This window comes from Podarcis pityusensis (genome assembly GCF_964106645.2).
Source record: "Podarcis pityusensis genome assembly, chromosome: 3".
NCBI classification, from domain to species: Eukaryota; Metazoa; Chordata; class Lepidosauria; order Squamata; family Lacertidae; genus Podarcis; species Podarcis pityusensis.
The window spans coordinates 71,410,244-71,433,544 of record NC_138026.1 but is presented as its reverse complement, the minus strand read 5'-3'; the positions used below and the strand labels follow the sequence as shown (position 1 = coordinate 71,433,544).

General features: G+C 43.3%; 1 long non-coding RNA gene across 5 annotated transcripts in view; it reads right to left on the bottom strand.

Annotated features, from left to right (window-relative positions):
- Positions 1 to 23,301, bottom strand: part of LOC308474459 — a 115,457-nt gene that overhangs the window by 23,991 nt on the left and 68,165 nt on the right. For 3 of the 5 annotated variants that reach the window (XR_013984736.1, XR_013984737.1, XR_013984738.1), the window contains exons 1-3: positions 22,170 to 22,461; positions 20,006 to 20,191; positions 17,956 to 18,041 (exon numbers count right to left, since the gene is read on the bottom strand). This is a non-coding gene — a long non-coding RNA (uncharacterized lncRNA). Of the gene's footprint in view, positions 1 to 17,955; positions 18,042 to 20,005; positions 20,192 to 21,245; positions 21,353 to 22,169; positions 22,462 to 23,301 lie in introns of those variants that run through there. The other 2 variants (XR_013984739.1, XR_013984735.1) reach the window with 2 other exon arrangements.

Sequence of the window (23,301 nt, the reverse complement as noted above, 5' to 3'; positions counted from 1 at the left end):
GGTACCACTTTAGCTAATGGGGCCTCCCGCTGCCACCACGAGATTTCTGTTCTCATCCTGAAGAAAGTTTTTAACCCGAGGTACTATTTCTGGGTTAGCGGAGTCTGTAACCTGAAGTGTCTGTAACCCGAGGTACCACTGTAACTATTTTACCATTTATCAGTCATTTGCAAAATGTCTTCCTCATTCAACATCAACATCCAAATAAGGAGAATATGGAATTATGTAGTCAATATCTCAGTTTCAAAGACTGATTTTCAGAATTAATATTTTATGTTTTAATAAAGCAGGCTCCGTCTTGAGTGTTGTTTATCATGTGCATGTGGGTGGGTGTATCAAAACAATGCATACAGTTCGACTTCTTGCTAATGAGCTGATACTGATCGGATTTTATGAGCTGGCAATGCATCAATCACTCAACATTAAACCATTCCAAAAGTGAATATTAATGCACCTTTCCTCCTATTGAAGTGCAAGGCAATGCATACTTGCATCCAGATTGCACAACTGACATTAATGCTTTGCCATAAAATGGAGAATGCATTTTTTAAGTAAAAAAGGTTTCTCATACTTTTTGTTCCAGAATAATATTCACAGTTTAGGCCTGGCTGGGGGGGGGGGGGTCCTAACCCAATGAGCCTCTTGGGCTTGCTGATCAGAAAGTCAGCGGTTTGAATCCCCGCAACAGAGTGAGCTTCCGTTGCTATGTCCCAGCTCCTGCCAAGCTAGCAGTTCAAAAGCATGCCAGTGCAAGTAAATAAATAGGTACCATTGTGGCGGGAATGTAAATGATGTTTCTGTGCACTCTGGTATTCGTACAATACCATCAATTGATTGACCTATTCAGAGGTGATAAAGGGATGGGCTTTGGGAAGGAATTATCAAAGTCCAAAAAGGAATTATTGGAAAATAATGAGAAATTCTTATCAAGAATGTACAAACTACTGTTGGAATGGGAGACGAAAGATGAAGAGGTTAAGGCTATAATGAAACACTGGGCACAAGATATAGGGTATAACATACCATTTGAATCATGGGGAAAGCTGTGGAAAGAGAATTTAAAATTTATGGCATGCAGTTCACTAAAAGAAAATTATATGAAAATGATGTACCGTATTTTTCGCCCTATAGGACGCACTTTTTCCCCTCCAAAAATGAAGGGGAAATATGTGTGCGTCCTATGGGGCGAATGCAGGCTTTCGCTGAAGCCTGGAGAGCGAGAGGGGTCGGTGCGCACCGACCCCTCTCGCTCTCCAGGCTTCAGGAAGCTCTGCGCAACCCTTGGGAGACCGGCGCGACTTCGCGCCGGGCTCCCTAGGGTTGCGCAGAGCTGCGGGAAGCCCGGGAGAGCATGCAGCTCTGCGCAACCCTCAGGAGCCTGGCGCCGGGCTCCTGAGGGTTGCGCAGAGCTGCCTGCGCTCCCGAGCTTCCCACAGCTCTGCGCAACCCTAGGGAGCCTGGCACGGCTCCCTAGGCTTGCGGATAGTAGGCTGTTCTGGGGGCTGGGGTCGGGGGAAGCTCGGGCTTCCCCCGCGCCAGCCCCGTGCCTGGGGGGGAATAAATTTTTTCCCTTTATTCCCCCCCCCCAAAAAAACCAGGTACGTCCTATGGGGCGGTGTGCCCTATGGGGCGAAAAATATGGTAGATGGTATTTAACTCCAGTAAAACTTGCTAAGATGTATAAAAATTCATCTAACCTATGTTGGAAATGTAAAGATAAAGATACGTTTTTTCATATGTGGCAGACATGTAAAAAGGTAAAGGGCTGCTGGGAAATGATATACAATGAAATAAAAAAAAAGTTTAAAAATACGTTTGTTAAAAAACCAGAGGCCTTTTTACTAGGAATACTAGGAGATGAAATGCCAAGAAGCAAAAGAGACTATTTATGTATGCAAGCACAGCTGCCAAAATGCTACTTGCCTAGAAGTGGAAAGATGAGAACGTCCCAACGAAAGAAGAATGGAAGACTAAGATGATACACTACGCTAAATTAACTGTGAAGATCAGACACCATGAAGGAAAATTTAATCAAGAATGGGGAAAAAATTATAATTATTTTAAAGAGCACTGTAAAAAACATGGAAACATTAGCAGGATTGTTGCAACATTTATGAACTGAAGGCAAAATTAGGATGTGAAAAAGAATTTGAAATTAAGTGATGAAAAATAATTGGATGCAAGGAAAATACAAGGGGGAAAATGGAAACCAGGAGGGGTGGGGGGAAGTCAATCAATGTAAATTTGGAAATGATACGTTAAGAAAAATTGTTATTAGAAAAATCTATCTATCATCTATCTATCTATCATCTATCTATCTATCTATCTATCTATCTATCTATCATCTATCTATCATCTATCTATCTACTGCAGCAGGAAGGTAAATGGCATTTCCATGTGCTTTGGCACTCAACACTGTGTCCCATTGCATAGAAAGCTGTCTGTGGACAAATTCTGGCTCCCTCAGCCTGAAGAGAGATGAGCATTGCACCCCATAGTCACCTTTGACTGGACTTAACTGTCCAGGGGTCTTTTACCTTTACCTTACCTCTCTCTGTATAAAGGTGATGAGGAGCTCCACAGCCAATATGTGGCGTGAAGGGTGGATGACAGAAGTAGATGTGGGGTGGTGAATGAGTGAATAAATTGATGGGTGGGTGGTGGAAGAAGTCTACTTACATTTAATGGTCAGTCAGCATTGTAGGCTGGTCATAGCCACATCTGCGACCCAGCAGCTGGCTGCAGTGGATTGCAGGCCTGCCTGCAGATCAGCCAATAGCAGACTGGCCTGGGGGCCGGAGTTCCTCAGGGGGTGAGACCAACCAGCCAATGGGCATTTGGGTTTGCTCCCGGGGGAATAAATAGCCTGCCAAGTCATCCTCAGCTTTTTTGTCAGATCTCCCACCCTCCCTCCCTTTATCATGTGCTTTTCCTTTCATGCTAAGAAGGACCTTGTTAGCCACCATATTTGGGGCTGGGCAGGAATTTTCCCACTTGGCAAATTGGCACCGGCCATTTGGTTTTTGCCTACCTCATAGCAGTCTTCACAACTTTGTGAGGCTACGCATTGGGTAAGCCTTGGGTGGAGAGGAAGTTGTAGCCTCTGCCTGCCCCTCCTTGATTAAGGGTGCACCATTAAAGGGATTCGCACGGAGCTGCCTCTATCCGATGCCCAGGTGGCGGCTAGGGCCATAACACTCCACCAAAGAGGACCCCTCGGGGGGGGACCCTTATTTGATGTATGTCATAGCCCTCCGCCCCATGTGGTTTACCCTTGGTTTACTCCCAGCAGACGGGCTGGAGCAAAATAAATGGCTTCACTCAATGCCTACAGCAAACTATTCACATCTGTAATCAATGAAGTTGTGGCCTATTTGAGCCCAAGCTTGTCTAGTTCTTAATCATCTAAGGAGTGACAGGTCATGGAGCCTTGGCATGCAAGTCATAGCTGTGCCATCACCAGTTTTCTTGGGGAATTTAAGGACATAAAGCCAACTTCCAGGTTTCAACCAGGCCATGTTTGTTTTTTGAAGAAATAATTTATTAAACCAGTTTTATATTTAAGAATACGGAGGATTTACATTCTTCCATTTGATTAGGAAACTTGAGAAGAACAGGATTGGATGTAAAATCTTCTTCTCAAGGCAAGTGACTTATTGTAAACACTCTATATAAACTGGCTCAGAGTGTTGTTGTTTTTTTAAAAAATCATCAGTAGCGTGTGTTAATGGCATAGTAGGTCAGGGGCTTGTGTCGAAGCATTTTTAAAAAATAGGAAAAGAAATGTATAAGAGTTCAGAAGTGGGCTTCCAGAATGATTCATAGCTTGGAAAGCCTGGCTTCCAGCAAGATTGCCAAACTAAATAGAATGACCTTAAAACAGATGGTTAAGTGTTGCTATTATCACTGTTTGTAAGTGCCTCCCATGGAGAGATTTCTAATAGAGAAAAAGCATTACGATATTTTAGAGCTGGAAGTTGAAACTAGGCAAACTAAAACTGAAAAGAAGCAACAAGCTTATAATTACAGAAGTATTTATTGGCAGAAAGGATGTAACATGGTCCCCCTCAAACGAGGTCTTTAAACCTTACCTATGCTGACCGCCTTTCTAAATGAGATTCTTGCATTCAGTCTGAAATTATAGTGTTGAAGTAATAATTAATAGGTTAAATCTTTGACTTCCCCCAGACAGGCATTCGCTTAATTTGCCATATTCACTGTGGCCTTAAAGGAAAAGCTCAGAAAGGGAAAGGGAAACATAGGGATGAGTTACCCTAAGTAACGAAAAGAAATATTACTGGGGGATGAGAGTTCAACTTCAGGGACAAAAGAACAAGGTGCTTATAGATATTTATACAACCCATATTCAAATTTCTCCCCAAATTATCTGAAGCTGCCTTCATCTCAAGTGTTTGATGGTCCTGATAACTTAATGCAAATCCCCTCATAGTTTCTAAAGAGATGAAAACCTTCTTCAGGTATTGTGCCCAATAAGAGAAAGCAGGTGAGGTTGGCACAATGCAAAAGCACTGTTGGGAATGTTGGGCGTATTGATTTATTGCTCAGATAAGCGTCCGGCACGCTTCCCCATCGCGCACAGCTCTGGCCGGCATTCCAAAGTCCACATTCCTGAGCATAGCAGAGTTCGACAGCGGCAAGAGAAAGACTGCAAAAACTCCAGTGCATTCTTCAGTGTGCTTAAATAAAGTCCACTCAGGATCTTAGCAGCTAAAAGCAGTTTTATGTACAGCAGACTATCCATTATCTATCACAGCGAACAGCATCGCGAAAACACGTCCTCTCTCCTCAAAAGCGAAAGTAGAGAGGAGAGAGGACGTGTTTGGGAATGCCAGTATGGCTCCACTGGTGGATTTGTACCACAATGACCTTGCCCCTCCCCCTCTCCATGGCTGTATGCAGCGGCAGCCAGAAGAAGGTCAGGTGAAGAGTGCAGCCCCATGCTGCCGTCCAACTGTCCTTGTGTGTGCCGGCCCAACCTACTCCATTCCCGACATTCTCAAGTTGTGTGGGAAGTCTAAAGGGGGCTTTGAAATGCAGAAAAGTCTCCTTGCAATCAGGAACCTTGAGGATGCAGAATTCCCACTTGTTGGAAGGCTTCTAAGTGCCTTCAGACAAGTGCACTTTAAAAAAAACCCATTCAGATCTTCTCTCTCAAAACAGGAAAGTTGGGGGTAGAGCAGACAGAAACATGGGGAGCAAGGGAGAGTGCCCCCCATTTCCGACTTGTAGTTGTTGTTGTTTAGTCATTTAGTCGTGTCCGACTCTTCGTGACCCCATGGACCAGAACACGCCAGGCACTCCTGTCTTCCACTGCCTCCCGCAGTTTGGTCAAACTCATGCTGGTAGCTTCGAGAACACTATCCAACCATCTCGTCCTCTGTCGTCCCCTTCTCCTTGTGCCCTCCATCTTTCCCAACATCAGGGTCTTTTCCAGGGAGTCCTCTCTTCTCATGAGGTGGCCAAAGTATTGGAGCCTCAGCTTCAGGATCTGTCCTTCCAGTGAGCACTCAGGGCTGATTTCTGTAAGAATGGATAGGTTTGATCTTCTTGAAGTCCATGGAACTCTCAAGAGTCTCCTCCAGCACCATAATTCCAAAGCATCGATTCTTCGGCGATCAGCCTTCTTTATGGTCCAGCTCTCACTTCCATACATCACTGCTGGGAAAACCATAGATTTAACTATACGGACCTTTGTTCCGACTACTCCTTTCTAATTCCCTCTTTAGACATAAGGCCCAAACAAGTGTTACAGATTTCAGCCAAACACTGTTAAGTAGTACAACTGAGAGGCCACACCCAGTTATTTACCAAACTTTGGAAGGGCTGCAGAAGAACATTTCTTGGGTCCAGGATCTCAGAAGCAGGTTTCACATACCCCAACTTGCTAACCTTGGGACTGTCTGCAGTTTTTAAAAATCTATTTGCAATTCAGACCAAGCCTGAGAGCGGTTCTTAGACTGTTTGCATAATGATGGGCACAGTTGAATTTCAATGACTGCTTGAAAGGTCATCTCTCCCCCTGCTCCGCCCCACGCATTTCACTTAATGGAGCTGGCTGGCCTGTTTTACTTTAACTCATCCATTTTACTTTAACCCTTATATATTGTTTCAAGCGTTTGAAGCTATTACTCTACTGAAACTCTACATGAACTGAAGAAACAGAACTGTCTTTCCATGGGTGCTAAACTTTTCTGTTTTGCAAGAAAAACAACATATTTGGACCGCTTCTCTCAGTAATAATTAAAATTCTGGATGCCTCTCCTGAGGACATAGCCCACAGCAACCACTAACCATTTCTGCAATCACATCAGTCATACATATCCCACGAAAAGCCCTCTGGCAGGACTATTCTCCCCTTCTGTGGATTCGAGGAACTGGTATTCAGAAGCACTGCTGCCTATGTTTCAGTGTAATTGGCTTATGAACTTATAAAGGTTGTAGACACCACCTGCTGCTGCAGTCCTGCTCTCTCCTTCACTTATAGATCCTACATAGTTGTAGAAGTAAGAGCAGTACCACGGAGGTTTCTCTAAGCCATCCTGTAGACAGGAGAAAATGGCGCACAGAAAATACAGCATTGTGAAAATCTAAGCAAACAGCTGCTAGGCGAGAGCCAGCCCCCATTCTTGTGAATCCCTTGTAAAGAATTTGGATTGATGTGTATATTGCCCAACCGCTTCACGACACTTTGGGGGCCAGTTGTCTTCTAAAGCTGCCATCAGTGCTGACAACGATGAGGCAATGCTTTTTCGATCTTGCTTCCCAAAGTCTCACAATCCTGCTTTCCCCCTTGATTTATGTAGAGTTGAAGCTGCTGCTATTAGCGGATCGATTCCTATACCTGGTTCTAATCCACCGTGCCCAGAGAGCTGGAATTTTCAGCTGCTATACTTGTTTGTTATTAGACTCACTCCAGAACTTTTAAAGAAAGGCATCTCTTGCAGAATGTGGCATTGCGAAAGGGGAAGCAGCAGTCATGTGGATGCCAAAGTACTTACCTTGTTCCAGGACATCAAAGGAGAAGGAATATTCTTCCTCTCCCCTCCCCCAATCTGCACAGATCACATTTATGGGGAAATAGGACTGTGCCTGCAGGCTACACACCTGACATACCTACTTGCCCATGTCCCTCAGCAGCCCCCCCCCATTCCATGCTAATGGAAAAGGGTAGGCTCACCTGGAGAAATGGATGGGTGTGTAAGAACTGGGTGGATGTGGGGGGAGTCAGAGAAAAAGAAAAAAAAGTTCTTCTCTGGCTCAGATTCACAAGCTGCAAAGGTTTTGGAGTTTTAACACTCGTGTTGTATTTGAGGCAAGCACTGGAGCTACCCCAAACTGTATTTCCAAGCCTGAAAATATGTGTGTGTGGTGGGGGATTCTGAGCATGCATTGCCCAGCCAATTACATTAAATGGCAGCACTGGCAAATGCCAGAGATACTGAGGGTAGGGTGGCAAAATGGCACTGAGAAGCAGCAGCTGGAGAACAAAAACAAGGAAAGAACAGTACTGGAACAGTGCAAATGTTTGGCAGGGAAGAATCTTTGATTGAAGGGGGGAATTAGTTAAGCTGCATCAAATCTGCTAGTTTTGAAGCAAGACTATGTAAAGGGGCCCTGGTGAACTCTGACTCAAATTTGGCCTTATTTTGGGAGGCCTTGATCGCTCTCTCTCAACTCAGGGAAAAGCTCACTAAAGGGCAAAAAAAATGAGGATTTTATATGTATTATTAACCCAGGGATCACTATTTATGGCATAATCCAGGAGCAAGTGAAAAGATGAATGGCAAAATATTTATGTCCTGAGTCAATTCATGTTACAGGCCAAGATGTTAAGTAGTACCTTTGGTTGTCCAACAGGAGATACCTTTCAAATAAATTTTGAAGCAATTTAAATATGACATTAATGGTGTGAATTTGTCATTGTGCTAGCCTGAAGAAAAAGTTTTTGTGGGACGCACAAATTACATTGGGGCTTCTGGTTTTCTTTTCTTTCAACTTTTGAAGGCATAGAATGACAGAGCTTAGGAGCAGTCACTTTCCTGTGTGCTTTTGCTTTTTCTAACATGCCACAACACTATTTATTACAATCTGAATGCAGCCCTGTCTTCCAAACAACCTGCTTTAAATGCTGATCAAGCAAGCTAACCAGCTTCTCTTCTTCTCTTGTCAGGTGGGAAACTCACATTGCATGAGACATACAAAAGGTCTCCACAACATTGTATCTCAGTACCAGAACAAGGGGCAACTGCTCTAATGAGCACCTGTGAGGTCCAGAGACTGCCTTCCCCTACCATCTCTGCGGTGGTCAGGGTGTTTTATCAGTCGGAACTCACTGGGTGGCATTGCCATTACAGTGGTACCTTGGTTCTCAGATTTAATCCGTTCTGGAAGTCCATTCTAAAACCAAAGCGTTTCAAAACTAAGGCACACTTTCCCATAGAAAGTAATGCAAAATGGATTAATCTTTTCCAGACTTTTAAAAACAACCCCTAAAACAGCAATTTAACATGAATTTTACTATCTAACGAGAACATTGAGCCACAAAATGAAAGCAATAATCAATGTACTGTACTATAAAATAAATAAGACAGTATTGTAGATGAAATAATTTAAATTAATTTTTTTCCTCACATGCACTGATGATAGTCATTGTTTGGATAAGGGGCTTTTATCCATTTCCACAGTCACACAATCAATCAATCAATCAATCAATCAATCAATCAATCAATCACTAGCTGAACTGGGCTCCGCACAGTCACAAAAACAAATGAACTGAAAAAGCCTCAAAAACAAAAATGCAAAATAAATAGCAAAAACAAAAGCGCCAAACTTAATCCATTGCTCCAAAACCAGAACACTTTCTTCTGAGTTTTCGGCGTTTGAGAATCAAGTTGTTTGAGAACCAAGGTTCCACTGTATAAGAGAACAAGGGAGGCATTTGTGGTGAGTTCCGGCACCTCTTTTTCTAGAAAAATAGCACTGGCTGTGGTCCATATCCATGATTTAGAAAGGAGACTTGGTTGTTCTCCTCTGAGCCTTTTCAAACTCTACAATATTCTTTTTCAGATGAGATGACCAGAACTGTACATAGTAATCCAAATGTGGTTGCAAACCATAGATTTGTATAATGGCATTTTGATATCAGAAGGTTTATTTCCTCTTTCTTTTCTAAAGCCCTTACAGCCAATCTAGACTGTGGCACTGAGTCCCAACTTCCTCCTCTTCAGCACTGCACTTGCAGAACTGAGCAGGGAGGAAGATGAGGACAAAACTAGAATTAGTTGACTCTGATGTCACTAGTCAGGTTCCACCTCAGTGGCCCCCACCCAATACTAGCCCTGGGATTGCTGCTATAGAAGCATCCTGGGAAAGGGAAACCTAACATATTGATAAGGCTGCACAATGCTTATGGTTAGTCATAAGGGAGAAATTCTGTTTGGTTTGCACAAAGCTACCTAGTTTGCACTTCCCAGAACAATAGACAAACCAAAGCATAGTTATCCTGCAAAATATGCACTTCTCTTAATTTTTGTAGTGCAATTCTTCAACCAGATAATGTGTATAAAAATACTTAGAAGAAAATGTGCATGTATGTAAAGATTACATATGAATTGCATTGTGGTGTGGGAAACTGCTTGCAAAAGTGTGCATATTGGGTAAAATTGCATGCAAAACGCTAAAAATGCTTGCAAAAACTTGTGAGGGCTTTTTAAAAAATTGCAAAATTCTGGAGAAATGTTGCAAACTGAGTTTATGAGCGGGAAAAAATGAGAAACTGAAAGAAGCTGCAATTAACGGATGTGTCCACCGCATCTATGGTTGAATTGGCAGCTACAGATGCCCAATCTGTTTTGTTCTGAACCCAGTTCTTATGCAACAGCATTTTGCTTAACATTTCCTAATTTTAACTCTGAAACAGCTGGCCCTACCTTGAGCATGTTCAATAATCTGTTTGTATGGTGCCACTGTTTTGCTGGCAGAAACAGGTACAGCTACCGTTCCATTGTGCCTGAAGCTAACTTCAGGCAAATTTCTGCTCTTTGTAAATCTTTCCCACACTGTGAGTTTCAGCAGAGCAGCTGCAAAAGAGCTACTCAGAACTCCCTTGCTTTGGACTCGTGTCTTATTTACAGACACAGATACTTCAAAGAACTGACAGCCTCACCTGACCGGACTGTCAGGTCAAAACGAACAACCTGCCAGTTCAGTAGCTTGGACTTTAGAAAGGTTGCCCATCCCCTTCCCAATAGCCTGTTATAAATCTTTTCCCGAAGTTACTGGCACTCGCAGAACTTCAAAGGAATTGTCTTACAATTAGCTACATCTTTTCTCTCACAGAGTCCTATGTCAGTGGGAGGCTTGCTCAAGAAAGAAGCAATAGATCTTATCTTTAAGCAGCGTTTAATCATCGTAACCTACCTAATCTTTACATGAGAGGTTTCACTCCAGTTACCATGAAGGGCGTTAGGCAATGTGGTTTGTGCAGCAGCAGGGAGACAAAGGTGCAGCAGAACCCTCAATGGAGGAGGGGAGGAAGGCAGGAGCATTTCATTTCAAAAGCATACATCTGTGTTGTCATTGCGGGCACTTTCCTGGCTCCGCTTGCCAAAACAAAAGACAGCAAACCAAGAAAAAGAAGAAAGTGGTATTGCGTGGAAAGGCGGAGTCCCCCAGATCCCGGGCGCCCCCCCCCCCCGTCATATGGAATAAAGACTCAAGACAACGTGCTATGGGATTAAATTGGCCACAACTTTATTAAATTACAGATGTGGGTAGACCTTGGCTCAGGCGTTGGGCATTATCCCTCCCCAGTCCCCAGCCGGGGACCTAGGGAACATCAGGGTGGGGGGATGGGCCGGCTCTGGAGAACATATGTTCAAGCAGAGATAGCCGCCCCCTTTTACGCTGCTGCCGCAGGGGAGAGCAATGACGACCTCTCAGCAAAGGGGGAGCAAAGCCTCCCTTCAGAAACCCCTTTAACGGGGAACCCTGGTATCGCCGCCGCAAAGAGGAAGATGGACTAAAGGATTCCGCCCAAGGCCTGATACCGCCAAAGTTGTGACGTTTTGCTACGGGAAAGGCAAAACCTGCCAATGCAGGGGAATTCCTTTCCGGCCCTTTAACAGCGACCTTGACGTAGCAGCGCCCGCATACCTGTGAAGAAAAGTTAACCTGCAAAATAAGACATTAACTGAGGGTGGGTGGGTGGGCAGGTAGTCCCTCCCCTACCTGGCCTGGTTTCCTTGACAACGCTTCCCCCAGGTGGGATTGGACAACTGGCTGAGGTAGGCAGAGACCTCCAGGTATCCCACCTGAGGGAAGGCGAAGCCAAGCCTATGTTGATGGAGCCGCTCCAGATCCAGGGGCTGCGCGCGTCCACGCAAAGGGCGCCCCCCATTTTATGCGGGGAGCGGTCATTTTCATTAACTGTACCAAAAAAATGTGCTGTGGTATCACTTACGGTAACAATGTTGGCCCATTCATAGATGGAGAGATAGAGATAGAGATAGAGATAGAGATAGAGATAGAGATAGAGATAGAGATAGAGATAGAGATAGAGATAGAGATAGAGATAGAGATAGAGATAGAGATAGATAAACACCCTGTGATGTGGAAATTATTTTCCTTTGGCATGAGTCCATGTGTGAATTAAATGAGCAGCTCAGTACATTTTGCTGCCTGAGGTAAAGGACAAGATGAAACTTCCCTCAAGGCACATAGGAGAAACCAATCTGACTGGTTGTTGAATCTTACTCCAGTATTGCTGCAAGCACAGTATCTTCCACTGCATGTGACGGCGGCAGGCTAGATACAGGGCACAGCTGTCCCCTCCCCACACCTCAGCATCTGCCACCTGAGGTGGCTGTTTTACTCTGCCTCATTGTAGGGCCAGCCCTGGAATTAAACAATGGGGCCAGTTGCACAAGTCTATGTTATTTGAGTGGCACCCTTCCAAACATATGGGGAAAGATCTGCTCAGCCAAAATTCTAACTGGTTAATGACTCTTGTCTCCTTTCTTTTATTCTGGCTTGTTCTTATAACTATTGTATCTTGTTGTTATAATTATTGTATTTTTAACCATTTTAAAACTGCTGGTCTATGACCATAATAAACTGATTGATTGATCTGCTCATGCAACTGTATGATGCATACAAACTGTCCTCATGGGCATGGGATCACTCACAGAGCTCTTAGATTTCTGTGTGTGTGAGAGTGAGAGTGAGAGTGAGAGTGAGAGTGAGTGAGAGAGAGAGAGAGAGGTGGGGGAGACAAAGGCCCCTAATCTGCTTTTTCCTTGACTCAAGCATACAGTAGTACCTTGGTTCTCGAACGGAATCCGTTCCGGAAGTCCATTCAACTTCCAAAAATGTTCAAAAACCAAGGCACAACTTCTTGCACTCAATCGGAAGCCACGGATGCTGCATCGGACCTTCAGCTTTCCAAAAAAGTTCTCAAACACTTCCGAGTTTGCAGAGTTCGGGAGCCAAAATGTTCGAGTCACAAGGCATTCGAAAACCAAGGTACAACTGTGTATGATTGAGGTAGGCTTCCCCTTGGAGTCACTGGAGTTGAGCCCCTCCTGCCCCCGTCCATAAAACGTGCCTCCATATTTGAGACACTTTTGTGAAGCCTGGGTCACAATCTGTGAGTTCCTTGAACAAGCTTTTGCAAATCCCAGTTTGTCAGGCACATTTTCCCTGTCATTAAAATGGAGCCTAAGAAAAAAATAGCCAGCCTGAGATTTGAGAATAGGAAGGGATAGAAATCTACATCAGATTGGAAGTGTTCACAAGGAAACATAAGAACATAAGAAGAGTCTGCTGGTTCAGGCCAATCTAGTCCAGCATCCTTTTCTCACAATGGTCAGCATGTGGGAATCCCTGTGGGACCTGAGCACGAGAACATTCTCCCTTCCTGCAATTTCCATCAGCTGGTCTTCAGAAGCATTCCTGTCTCTGACCATGGAAGCAGAATAGCCATCACAGGTAGTAGCCATTGTTAGTTTTATCTTCCATGAACTTACAGTCTGTATACAAATGCCAAGACCACACAGACTCATTAGAGTGAAGCAACTGAAATATTTCCCATGTTCCCAAATGCAAAATTGCGCTTCCTGACTCTCTGTGGAGCACATCTCAGTTACCTGTGGGTTTGTGGGAGTGGTAATTTCCCAATAAGCGAAGATTGCAGCTGATCCTAATTGCATCAAACTCAGGTTTCCTTTGGCATTTTGCGCAAGAGTAATAGGCAATGTGGATGAATTAATGCAAACACACCAGATGGCTCCTGATTTACTAGAGCTCTGGTGAGGCAGCTTTTGGAACGGTCTGCTTACAAAACTGTCTGTGGAAACAGCAGAGGATTTATAGTGCTTTCAATATGATACTTTATCACCCCAATGGACATTTTTTTGTAAGGAGACTATATCCAGCCAACATCAGTAGGGATGTCTGGTGAAGAATAAGCAAGACAATCATGGAATTGGTTGGTTGTTGTTTTGGGGGTTTTTTTCCAGAGAAGGGCATTTTATGAGGTCTCTAGATTAAATTGTGAATTCATCTATATTACTTGAGCAATGGCCATTTCATAGCTATCTGATGGCCTCCTACAAAATATACTGTATCATCAAGGTGGGGGGGATTCTTCGTCCTTCTTCCCAGTAGCCCATTTATCATTGCTTGGTCTTCCTGGACAGATAGATCCAGGGGCCGCCACTGTGGGCAGGCAGCTGGATCAAACAAGTGCAGGTTAGACCTTTTCACTCCCCAAAGTGAAGTAACTGGGCAAGATGTAATTAGATTGCTCTGTTGTCCCAGCCCCATGACAACCCCACTTTGGGTGTCTGAGGGTCTTTTGCCTGGCAGTGAAGCAACAATCCCTTTGCCACACAAAAAGCTTCAGGGAATACCATGACCAGGAGACCCCATTTCAGCATTAGAATTATGCCATTCCTATTTTGATGTATTTTTTATCTTTGTTGGAAGCTGCCCAGAGTGGCTGGGGAAACCCAGCCAGATGGGTGGGGTACAAATAAATTATTATTATTATTATTATTATTATTATTATTATTATTATTATTATTATCTCCCTGCTTCTAAGAGGCTCAGCAATTGTGGCATCCCTGTAGTTTTGCCGCATTGTTCATTCTTTCTTCATAAATGAACTCTGAACTCCTAGTTCCAAATCTCTCAACTTTGTCTGCATATTTCTTAATAGGCAGACATTTTTCAGAACTTAACGTTCTTGATTTAAATGAAAAGTGGGTGGGTGCCCAGTTCACGTGGCAGCTATATAGCACTGTGAGGAAATAAACTGTGGCTCTAAATATCAAGCCAGTGAATAAAATTTGCTATGAGTCAGGATTTATTTCACATTTAATTGGTGCATAGTAAATTATATGAGCTCGGGACACCCTATAAATGACGAAGTGATTAGTCTATTTTCTGCTACACCTCCCAATTTAATATGCACAATTTTAATTAATGGGATGTTTTCCTTTCTTCGTTCCAAGACATTAGGAAAGATAAATAAAACCAAGACTTCTAGTGTCTGCGACACCCCACTTGGGTGCCTCCCCAGGACTCAATAGATCACAACAAATTGTTGCCATCTATTTATCCTTCTTCCAACCATGTGACACTGTTTGTAACCAGGTCATTAAGAATGAATATCTGAAGTAAGAGGCATTCTTTCAAATACCTCACTAATAGCAAAAATTGTCCTGTCTTTCCGATCCACTGATTTCCCAACTTTTTTCAAAGAAGGCAATGTTGTCTATTATAATTCCTTTTATAATGCTATGTTTTCATCATTTTTTCCCATTAACTTTGGACTGCATCCCTAATTCTTTATGTGCCTCTGACCCATAAAAGAATGTTTTAGAATCTGCCACAGACAAGAGCAGTGGGGAGTGATGCTGGGAGTTTTAGCTCATCATCTGGAGGGCACCAGGTTGAGGAAAAGCTGAAAGCCCTGGTTATCGTTTTGGTGATGTTTCTTTCTTGCAAAGTAAGAGGGAGAAAGGTAAGCAAGGAAAGTGTGTGGGATTCATTCCAGCTCCATTCTTTTAGCACACACCCAGGCTAGGATCCTAAATCTATTTACAAGTTGACAAGTCACACTAAACCCGTTTCAATCTTACCTCTGAGCAGACCTGTGTAGCAACAGGCTGTAAGACCAAACCAAACTCTCCTTCTCAGAACACTCAGATTCAAACTGCACCTTACAGAGGAGATCCATAAATGGACCTGTGTCTCTCTTTTGCTAAGAACAGGATTTGGACTAGGCTATGGCGCTGTGGGTTAAACCACAGAGCCTAGGACTTGCTGATCAGAAGGTCGGTGGTTCAAATCCCTGCGATGGGGTGAGCTCCCGTTGCTCGGTCCCTGCTCCTGCCAACCTAGCAGTTCGAAAGCACGTCAAAGTGCAAGTAGATAAATAGGTACCACTCTGGTGGGAAGGTAAACGGCATTTCCGTGCGCTGCTCTGGTTCACCAGAAGCGGCTTAGTCATGCTGGCCACATGACCCGGAAGCTGTGCACCAGCGCCCTCGGCCAATAAAGCGAGATGAGCGCTGCAGCCCCTGAGTTGGTCATGACTGGACCTAATGGTCAGGGGTCCTATGGTATGGAAAGAGGATGGAGTGGTCATGCATTCTAATTCACAGTCCTCAATTTGAAGGGCTGGCAGAGGACAGTCTTATGTCTGAAGAGTTTAAAGTCTACAGTGGTACCTTGGGTTACAGATGCTTCAGGTTACAGACTCCGCTAACCCAGAAATAGTACCTCAGGTTAAGAACTTTGCTTCAGGATGAGAACAGAAATCGCGTGGTGGCAGCACAGCGGCAGTGGGAGGCCCCATTAGCTAAAGTGGTACCTCAGGTCAAGAACAGTTTCAGGTTAAGAACAGACCTCCAGAAAGAATTAAGTTCTTAACTCGAGGTACCACTGTAGTTGAGAGAGAAAGAATCCCAAGAAGAGAAAGCAGGGACCTTGACGTTGCTCTGGACAGGAGACTCAGCAGGCACACAGGTCACCTGGTCACAGTCTTCCCTACTGTGATGAAATCTGTTGTAATGCTATTTTTAAAAAAATTAATACATTAGCACCTATAGATTTATAAATCAGCATAAGCAAATTTTATGACAATCCATGTTTCCATTCCTCCACAGTGTGTGTGTGTGTGTGTGTGTGTGTTGCACTTCCACATTTTTGGCAATGTGTAACTGGTTGAACCCATTTCCTCCTATGCCCATTCCCAATACAACACTCTCACCACCACCTGCAGTTGCTATGAGCTGCAGGGGACAAGAGGATTTGCATTGAGGTATGGAAGAAAGGATTAAATCCCCTCTGCGTCACGTCCCTGAACCCAGTTGGTGGAACCTGCTTTCCAGACAAGCAAAATGTGACAGGATATCCAGTCAAGTATCTCCTTTGTAACATGTAACTTGGCCCTCATCTGCAGAGCAGCAGGTCCTCTCTGCCTGGGGCTTAACATTCACAAGCAGCCTGTTCACAAACTGGAAACAGACTGTTGGCAACAGCATTGTTTTTTAACTTATTTGTGTTTGTTGGCCAAAAGGGTAAATCCAGATTAAACAAGGGGGAATGTGGCCTGGCATTTGGATGCCAATGTGGCATTGTGTGGCTGCTGTGAAAACCTTGCATGCACGGGCAGCACCAATCTCACAATAAACACCCATCAGGAGCCACGGCTGGTTGCCCCTGTCTGGTGTACGAAGCATTCTGTTGCCCTGTTCAGGGAAGTTTTTAATCTGTGATATTTTAGTGTATTTTTGGTTTCTATGGAAGCCGCCCAGAGTGGCTGGGGAAACCCAGCCAGATGGCGGGGTACAAATAATAAATTATTATTATTATTATTATTATTATTATTATTATTATTATTATTCTGTTGCTCCACAGACAGAAAAGATACAAGTGTAGTATGAAAACACTCACTTGGGAACAGCTTCGCTGTAGTTCCATGAGCAGCCCAAGCCTGGACATGTTTTCTTAGGCAGAAATCACACTAGGGCCATAGCTCAGTGGAAGAGCATCCACTTTGCATGCAAAAGGTCCCAAATTCAATTCCCAGCATCTGCAAGTAGGGCTAGGAGTGTCCCCAGCCTGAACCCTAGAGAGCCACTGCCATTCAGTGTAGACCAGACTGAGCTAGCAGACTATTGGTCCATCTAGCTCAGTCTTGTCTATCAATATAAAAGATATGTTCCTAAGTAAGTGGAGCATTACAGCCATACAACACAATCGTGTGCATTTTTCCTCAGGAGTAAGTCCCGCTATATTTGATGGGACCTTCTCCCAAGTAAGCAGACAAGGATTGCAGCCATACTCTGGGAAAAGTTGGTGCTGAGAAAAGATATCTATACAAAACTGAGAGGGACCGGAAAAGCCCAAAGCGCCCATGGAGTACCTCAAAGGGACTTGGCACAGTCAAATGTAAGCAGACTTCACACACTTCATAATTATGCTTGTGAGAGCCGCACAGCAAATAAGAAGTGCTTCTAAAATTGATGCTTCTCTCTTTCAGGGGAGGTTTCAGAAACAAGGTGCTTTTGCCATTTGAATGGAGAAATTCACACTAGCGCATAAAATATAGGTGGTGTGCATTTTATATTCCCTAAGAGGAAAATAAAGGCATCTCTTATTGGTGATGGGAGTTAATAGGAATTGATAAATTGCATTCCGTCCCAATGGGCAGGAAATCTCAAAAGTTTTAGATTTCTATTGTCAGAGAAATTACTTCTGCAATTCCACCAGCAGGAGTGAATTTAACTGTGGTGTGTGCAAGGGGGGGGGTTAATCTTATCAGAGAGTGACAAAAATCAGAAAATTCACAGCTTTGTGACTGCAATGTATGACTGCTCAAGCTCCAAGGGCCCTGTTTAGAAAATTCTAATTTATGAATGCCACCTGCATATTTTTGCAGTGCCGACTTGAAAGTTCAGGCTTCTTCGGATGTTGCGAGGCTGTTCTTCAAGCTTCCTCAGCTGCATCGCCTGGAGAAACCGAAGGGAGAGTGGAGAGAGGATTACGGTTTGAGCTCCACGGGGCCCGTTTCACACTCCCCCAAGCATGTCCCTTTTGCTCAGGGATATGCGAGCGCATTCCGCAGTTAGTTAAAATACTGCACTGCATATGAATCTACTTACTGAAGTCTGAAGTTACTTTTTAGGACCATGTACATTAATAAAAGATTAGGTGGTTTTAAGCAGAGTGTAATGCCTTGAAGAATGCATTTCCAAAGAGAAAGAAAGAAAGAAAGAAAGAAAGAAAGAAAGAAAGAAAGAAAGAAAGAAAGATTTTCCCTTATTTTAATACCCAACCTTAAGGATCCATGCAAGGCAGGGACAGGCCGGTCCAGTGGGAAAGATCCCAATTCCTCTTCCTTCACCCAATTCTACATGTGATTGTTGGGTGAAACAGACTTGGGGTGGCAGAATGTGCCGTACAGATAATGAAAGTAAAATAGCTTTCATTGCAAAAGACTCATGAAATATTCCTCAGATTCAAAATGTGTGCTTCGTCACAATTCACTATTCAATTTAGACTGAGGCCCAAATGCCACAGTTGTGTCCCTTATATGGATTATAGCTTTTCCCTGCCGACCCGCCCCCCAAAGAAGAGGAGTGAAATCCAGGTTGGCTCTTTGACTTCTCCACACCTTCAACTAGAATGTCAGGTGACCCCTCAAAAAAAATATATAAAAAATGAGAAAGAGATTGCCTTGTTTCTGAGCCTATCCAAAGTGAACCCCAGCTTCTATCCACAGTTGGCAATTAGGGCTCATTTGCAGGCTTCCCAGATATATAAAAATGCATAGTAACGTGTTAATTAAAATCAGGTTTATGCTGCTTTCACAGTTCACTGTATTAAAGAGTGATTCACCACCAATGAAATTATGACAATCAAATATTAAAATATAATATCCAGGAAAAATTTACACCTTCACCAGATGACAACTTTGTGGCCAAGGAAAATTTATCCTGGCTGAAGAATAAATTTTTGTGTGGGCAGCTGTTGAAGACAAGGACTGTGATAGGTTTTCAATCCGCTTGGATCCCTGACGCTCTTGACAGCCTCAAGATCCCAGTGTGAGTTCCCATGGGCATGAGAAGCTCTCATCTGGGAGTTGTTAAGTTAGTAATCTATAGGTAAACTCTTCCATTGTCTGCCGAGACAGGTGAGTGCCCACAGTAAGTAGGTAAACTGGAAATTCTTCTGACTTAAATCTTACCCAAGCTAATGAAGAACTGCAATGCTTGCCTCTTTGAGACCTCATGCAAGAATGCTGGGGCCAAGCCCTAATAGCTGCATCAGCATCTCTGCTCCATAGATATACTCCTCTAAGCGTTCCATAGAAAACCTACTTGCACATTTCTTGAGAGCTTCCACTTCTATATTAGTAAACACCACCTGAAAGAACTTTACTGTATTGTGCACTTGTGTAATTAGCATTTTACTTTGATGACTGGTGGTTGGGAAAGTTCTTTAGGCTGCCATTGTGGGTACTGTGCTAAAGCCTAGCGTGCTTCCTAATTAATCAAGCCCAGATAAAAGCACTTGCATGTCAACAGCGGGGATGGGTGGGGGGAGCTTAAATGCCGCAGAGAGAAAAGTCCAGCAAATGTATACATAGAGCATACACACGGCAGAGAAGACAAAGAGTTCTTGTCAAACACAAAATAAATGTAGCCCGTGGAGACCCTGCAAGCGAATGCTGGACCACAATAGCAAGCATGATACCCATCTAATCGTGTATGGAGGAATGCTGCTGCCAAATTTTCTCTGTAGCCACAAGATACCATTTTATTTTCTGGTCCATCTAGCTCTGATGTTGCGGAGGATAATTAGTCCCAAGCCTTGCAACACAATTTATCTTACACTGGGGATATTCTGCCATGTTCCACTTCATGTATAGTTTGCTAACATGGGGGGGGGGGGGTTAAAAAAAACAAATTACCAGAAGAAAAAGGACATGCTTGGGATCTTCAAGTGATTCTCTTTCTGAAAGTATAGGAGCTGCTTTGGATCAATGGGGCAGACGTCACCCTGTCTCAACGTCCATTAAATGAAAGAGAAATAAATCTGTCAGTCTCATCAGCTTTACTTTTCCAGTAAGTGCGACAAAGTATCAGAAGAGAAGAGTCTGTGGAAGAGAAAGCAGAGAAGTAAACAGGAGCATATTTATGTCACATCTCTGAGGGTCACTGGATATCCCTTAGATTCTTCTCGGGCTCAGGTTTTGATTGCCAGGAATTACTGTCAGGGTTGTAAGACTTGCTTCACATGGAGTCGAGCATTTCAAATCGACCTGGCCTCGCCTTCTAAGCTGTGTTCGTATAATGTTAGAACCCTCACTAGGTGGGTGCCTAGTTATTCCAGCTTTAGCGCTGGGACTGAATTCACCCTAAAACATTCTAAAATAAATTAATAATAATAATAATAATAATAATACCAGCATCTGTGCCACCCAGAGAACTATCTGGAGTACTGAGTTGTAACCCAGAAAGATTCTCATCATTCTTTTAAAATATTTTTTATATCTCGCATTTTACATTCCAATAGTATAGCTTAAATAAAACCAAAAGTAATATTCTAGAGTGAGGAAAGGTGAGGAGAGAGAAGGTTACATAACGACAGAGTATTAAACCAATGTGAATAAATTATAAGGAGGTCTTTCATCTCTGACTTTATCATTCCAAAATGGAATGAACAAGCCCCCTTCCTCAATAAAATTGTCTTTGTGGTTATAATATGATGCATTCTTTTCGTCTGTTAGTTTTATCATTGACACAGGACTCATTCACACTTCTGCTAACCCCATGTCTGGAAAGCATAGGTCAGAGCAGTTTTCCACTTGACCAGCACTTTCTCTGCCATGGATTCAGGCAGTTTCCCCCTTTCCCCACTGCTTTCTCAGGGAAAACCCTCTCTTAAATCAGAGCAAACATCAATATGGAAAAACCCAAATTGCTAGACAAGAGGAAGTGGGGACAAATCCACAGTCTCCAAGTCTTCCTGCTCTCTAACCCAAAAAAACAATTGTACACTTTCTCAGTAACTCGGCCCAAAGGACAAAAACATTAACATGGATTAAGATTTGCCCTAATTACAACACACAGACTTACTTAACCAAGAAGTTAGTTGCATTTACACAAGGGAATGCAATCAAGATAATAAGAAGCAAGCGTTGAATTTACCTTATTATACTTCCCCAGGCTAGTATAAGAAGCACAGAAGTTACATCTTACTTCATTACAGGCAAGTCCACAACAAAAGGCAACCATATGACTGGGACTACCTGCAGATAACCTGCTTGTTGAGCATTACAGTGGTACCTCGGGTTACATACGCTTCAGGTTACAGACACTTCAGGTTACAGACTCCGCTAACCCAGGGTGAGAACAGAAATCGTGCTCCGGCAGCACGGCAGCAGTAGGAGGCCCCATTAGCTAAAGTGGTGCTTCGGGTTAAGAACAGTTTCAGGTTAAGAATGGACCTCCGGAACGAATTAAGTACTTAACCTGAGATACCACTGTACTTCAGACTTCTTTGCACAAAGTTTGCAGGGCAGGTATATGATGTTTACTGGTAACTGAGGATTCATTCTGATTTGTTTGCACTGTTATCCCAGTGCGTTTCCAGTGCATTTTCTCATTTACTGCCAAATGTTTGGAGGAGGGGCAGGAGTGGAAACAAGTTTGTTGTACAAGAACACAAAAATCACTTTTTGCACAACCTGAATTTACAAATATTTGATTGAACCCCACCTGCAATTAGGGATTGAGGGGTTGATTCAGATCACATTTAGAGGCGTTCCTAATTTACACTTTCTGAAACTATATGTGAACCGAATCAGAGCCATCCTTTGAAACTTCGACTCCTCTGGATTTTGCAGTGCAGTTCTCCAGCCAAGCAATATGTGTATATGCTAAGGTAACGTCCGTAAAAGGCATATGTTAGTATATATTAACATTTATAATGCATCCAGGAAGATTACTTTGCAAAACTGTGAATATTAGGCAAAACTACACGCAAAGGTGTATTTTCGTGAATGTGAAAAACTGAACATAAAATTGGAAAAAATGAAAAGATGAGGGCGAAACTGAAATGGACATCCCTACCTGTAATATGGTGACAGCCTGGAAGCTGACTCGGCTAAAAATCCAGGATCTTCCCTGCTTCTTGTGCAAAGAAGCACAGCATGGAATTCAGCTTTTGCCAATTCCACTTGTGGGGTCTGAAGCCTCAAACTCCTAACACCAGCTTTACATTCTCCCCCCCCCCCTTCCCCTTATTACCAGCCTTAGCCATGAAATTGGCTCTATCTGAAGGGCACAGTTTGATCTAGGAAGCAGAACGACAGGCCAGGATGAGTGAGGTAGCTCTCTCACATAGGACATAAGGTAAAGTACATTTAAGTTTGTCCTAGCCAATGCTCTCCTCACTTGTTTTGATACTGTCTGGGAGTATCAGAAGCCAACACATTGAGTAATTCCTATGGGATGAGTAGCAGCTAGTGCCTGGAATGTCAGCAAGGATCACTCTGTGCAGTCTTGCCCTTTTGAAATGGAGGCAGTCTCGCCCAGGCAGTTTTTAAAAATGCACAGAGGATTATATATTAAGCCCAGACAATTTTGTATTATGTATTCCTAACTTTGTTTAAATATAAATATTTCAGCGGATGGAGGCAACTGTTGCAAGTAATTTCCCAGATGCCGTAAAATGTTTTTATATATATAAAATATATATATATATTCTATGACTTCATCAATGCCTAAACATGATACTCAGAGAGAGAGAGGGAGAGAGAGAGAGAGAGAGAGAGAGAGAGAGAGAGAGAGAGAGAGAAGGGGCTTGTTTGTTTTGTCAAACTGAACTGCACTAAGCAGCTGATATCCATTTGTGGATATATAAATTTTTAAATTCTTCATGCAAGCTAGCATGAGACCATAGCTCTCCAAAATACATGTTAGATCAGGGATGGTTAAGTGGTGCCCCCTCAGATGTCATTAATTTCCATAACATTTGAAACTTAGCATCTCACACCGAGTCTTTGGCACCACCACTTCTGCTTGGCTCCAGCTGTTCTAGGACACAGTCCTTTGGGTATCTAGAAATTGTACCTCTTTATCTGGGTTTCAACACTCCTGTTCCCAGCCTATTACCATATATGGTAATAATTTTAAACTGTATGTCTGTAAGTCATACATACTGCTCAGGCTTGCGCTCCATGGAGGTCACTTCAGTGATGTC